This window comes from Alligator sinensis, unplaced genomic scaffold, assembly GCF_000455745.1.
Source record: "Alligator sinensis unplaced genomic scaffold, ASM45574v1 scaffold97_1, whole genome shotgun sequence".
Classification (NCBI taxonomy): domain Eukaryota; kingdom Metazoa; phylum Chordata; order Crocodylia; family Alligatoridae; genus Alligator; species Alligator sinensis.
In genome coordinates, this window is record NW_005841921.1 from 86,499 (window position 1) to 90,772 (window position 4,274).

Sequence of the window (4,274 nt, forward strand, 5' to 3'; positions counted from 1 at the left end):
ATGAATGTATTATCAGACCTAACTTATGGAACTTCTGTTCCAGATCCCTTCCTGGTTCAAGTTAACTCACAGTCCGCCAACATCCCAGGATGTTTTGCACCTCCCCCGCAAACCCCCACTCTTTGGGTGGGTAGGCTAACCATGGCCCAAGCTGTCTGTTAGAGCAGAACAGAGTGACATGCTCTAGTGCCCCCCAGCTTCTGGCCTGGGCCACTGCAAGTATGTGGCTGCACTTCCAGAATCAAAAGTAATTGTCTGTTCACTTGCTTATCAGTTCAATCTATGCAGCTTAGACTAACCTGCAAAGATTGAATTGATTCAGTCTCAGGCTTTTTGACTGTCTATACTTAGCCTATGAGTCTGATTCTCTTCTCACTAACACTAGTGTAACTATTGAAGTCTGTGGAGTTGCTCCTTGTGACAGAACATACTTTTGGGGATCTCCTTGAGTAGGAGGGAATGAGTGTGGCCTGGATAGGCAGTATTCAAGAGACGGGGTGAGAGCCAGTGGAGTGCAAGAGGCCCTGGTGAGAGAGGGGTGGTGTGTGTGTGGCCTTGAAGAAGGCGGTATGGTAAAGATCCAACTGTGTGCCCAGTTTGACCTGGCAGCCTCTTGCCTATTCAATATCGCAATCATTTATCAACAAGGCATAGCAGGAGAACAAGGTGGGCAGTTTGCCCAGAGACAAGGGCAGGGCCATTCTAGTACCAGGCCTGGAAGGTGCCTTTGTCATGCTTCTGATTTACATCAGGTGAGAAAAAAGCGCACATCTTTCATGTGTCATGTCCAGTTAAGCAGAAATGGGTGGAGTTAAGGCTATAATGGATCTATGGATGGTGCTTCTTACTTGAAATTGACAGAATCTGCTCTAGGTCTGTGTGAACAGATGCTGATGACTTACCACTGGGCCTCTGTGACTGAGTTTGATGGTCTCAATCTAATTCCTAAATGGAATTAGATTAGAACACACACACACACACACACACACACATACACACACACACACGGATGCACTCCTCTTTTGTAGTGAATGTCTTAGTAGAGACAGCAAGGATCTGAATAGTGACAGAGATTCAATTATCTTCTTAACTTCAGTCTTGCAGAAATATTTTAGTTACTATTTCAATCACAACAATAACAAACATCTATAAGGGTGACCCTCACTTTGAATCTTGTATGCAATATTGTATTTAAATAAGAGACATCCCACATCAGACTCCTGCAGTATAGAAACACACAGTATCCTTTACTGAGTCAGTCACTCACAAAATAGCTATAAATCAGTGACTTGAAATCTTTATTCCACTGGAGTTCATTAATGAACAATTAATTATTTTGCAAACATTGCAAATGAAATGCCATAATATACTTAACTACCACCTTAAGACAGACTGGATAAATTAGCTATTGCATCTGAAATACTGTATTTACTCAAATACAAGATGATGTTTTTCCCCCATTCAGCATGGGAGGAAAAAACCCTTCATCTTACATTTTCATACAAGGAAACCTCATTAAATACATTGTCTATCATTAAACTGCTGCCAAAAACAACATGCACTCAGTAACGGAAACCAACTATGAAGATGACTAAATGCAGCCAAAACTGAACATGACTATAAAACACATGGCTCATATTGGGCAAACATACAGATGGGAACCTGTGTGTGTGTGTGTGTGTGTGTGTGTGTGTGTGTGTGTGTGCGCGCGCACGCGCTTGCGCGTGTGCATGGCTTTTAAAAAAAATTGGCAGATGTTCCCCTAAAAGGGAACAAGCACTGGGCCTGGAGGTTCTGACACCCTCTCCCAATGCCAAAAATGGTAATGGGAACCTACCACAGATAGATTAGTGTAGGTCATCTAAATAAGATGTATGGTAGTGCCCACTGTGCTCAGTCTCTCTCAATACTGACTCTTTTTCAAGTCATAGTGAGCCACTGCATTGAATGCATTCTGACTTCCTCTTCATTCCCACAACTGAACTGTGCCTTTTTCCCCAGACTTAAATGTCTTCAAACATCACCAAATGTGGCCCCCAAACAGTTCATCCAGAATCCCACTGCTGCTTCCTCTCTCAGCCTATTGCATATAATTAGTGTGGCCCTACCCTCCATGAGGTAGAGCTAGACCAGGTTGTCATGGAACTCAACTGGATATAAATTTTTGGAGGATCCCAGGACCCATGACAAGAACACATGGTTCCAATCATGAGTGGGGGACTAATTAGCACATGGATCCTTTGTGGGAAGAATCTGGAATACACACACATATTGAGCAGTGCTGAGATGTGGAGACACCATGGCTTCAAATGCTGTTGACTCTGCTGGGGCCCAGCCTAATGAGCTAGATGGTAAATCATGAGGCTTTTGTCTTTGGACTAATACCATGCATTGTTTGTACTATCTATACTTATCTGGCAGGGGAGATACTATGATCAACAAAGTGATTTCCCAGGGCAAAACTTGCCCCTTACACTCTGGGCATGCTAACCCCTGCAATTTCCCCAAATTCTGGGAAATCAGCTGCATAATTTTGTGGTAATGGGGGACTGCATTCTAGCTTTCCCTCTGGCTTGCTCCTCACAGCCTTTCGGGCTAGGAGCAAACAGGACTAATTGGCAGCTAAACTCCAATACCTCCAGGCTTCGGGCTTTCATGTTGGAAGCTTGTCATTGATTTGGGGAATATCTGAAGCCTCAGATTAATGGGACTGGGATGGAGGATGCTTGCCCAACGCTACAGCCACACAGACTTGAACAATTGAGCTCTGTTCTGTCAAAATTTGAAACTTGACTATTGGGCTTTGCCCAATAGAATTTAGAACTGATTTGTCCTTGAAACAAAATTTCAAAACAAAAAAAGTAATTTGTACTATAAATAAATGCAAAAGTACTCCTTAAAAGTGCATTTATAAAGTTTCAAAAAAGGTAAATGCATTCTGGATGCATTTAGTATATGGATTACAAGAACTGCAAAACTCTAGAACTCTTGGTTCAGAGATGATACCCTTTATTAGACCAACTATGAAATCACAAAAAAAATTATCTTTTTATGCAAGTTTTCAGACACGTGCCCTTTCCTCAGTCTCAGGGAAAATTGAAGATGGTAAAAAGTCCCCATAGGTAGAAAATAAACTTCATTTTTGAACAGAGGAAGCTGAAGGTAGAAGTCTGTGCCTCTGGATCCTTGTAAGTTGCTCTCTTATGTGCAGATAAGGCAGGATGAATTATTACATCTATGTTTATTTCAAGATCAGTGTTTTCAAATTTGCCCCTCACTTCTATATGATCAGGGAGAGCAGCGTCTGACAGTAAGGGGGGAAAGGGGCTGCAGGGGGAAAAAGTTGGTTGGGGGGCAGAAGGCAAAAGGGGGCCACTTGACTGCCTCCAGATTTATTTTCCCTGCTGTAGCAGTCAGAGGGGGACAAATTCAAAGCAAACCTCCAATAATTAGATTCTATAACTGGAAATTTATAACAAATTGATATAGAATCTAATTATTCAGAGAGGTCAGCTTATATCTTGGTCATCTTATATTTTAATAAATACAGTAATAGCAACTGAGTGCAGAAGCATCTGTTTTGAGGCTTGATGGCTTATACTACTTCCCTATTTTTAGTATCTAATGGTTAACCCTACATTTTGAGTACTCACCTGATATTTAATTATCGTCACTTTGCATTCCAAGTGAGATTCATTGATTAAGCCTGTTGCAGCAGGTAATTATAAAACAATCATATCAACCCACAACAAACAGTACTGTGGAAGATCAAACTGATTTGTTCTAATGGATGGAATAACCTATATTGCCTTCAAAGGGATGCCTATATCTGCTGCTCCTTCTCCCCAGAGTAATACATGTCCCAAAAAATAAATCTCAACTGTCATGCAGAGAGCTCACTAAGAAACTGTGATTCCAACTGTGTATTAGAGTCACAGGAGGCCAGATTTTCAAAAAGAGCACAAATGCTCAGCACCAAAAGTCAGGACTGCGTTATCAGAACAGTTGCTCTCCCTTATAAGCACCAAAATAAAAGTCTGAATCTTCAAAGAGTTTATTCTGTTTTCTAAATTTGGAGCCTAAATTGCAGTCAAGTTTTATTGAAAGTCTGGTGCTTCAGTTCTCTGCACCAAAGGAATGTTTGATGCAACTCCATCAACATCACTGAGGTTGCTCTGAATCTGTCCCATTGTGTCTTGGTTTATTCCTCTGCAAAGTGGGGCAATAAAACTTATTGACCCAACAAGAGTGTTGTGAGTGTCCATGTTGTTTAT

The 4,274-nt window shown here is 41.5% G+C and overlaps 1 non-coding gene across 1 annotated transcript; it reads left to right on the top strand.

Annotated features, from left to right (window-relative positions):
- The first annotated feature begins 2,406 nt into the window (after positions 1-2,406).
- Positions 2,407-2,570, top strand: LOC112549504. The gene has a single exon (XR_003092934.1). It is a non-coding gene; the product is annotated as a U1 spliceosomal RNA (small nuclear RNA).
- The last annotated feature ends 1,704 nt before the right edge of the window (positions 2,571-4,274 follow it).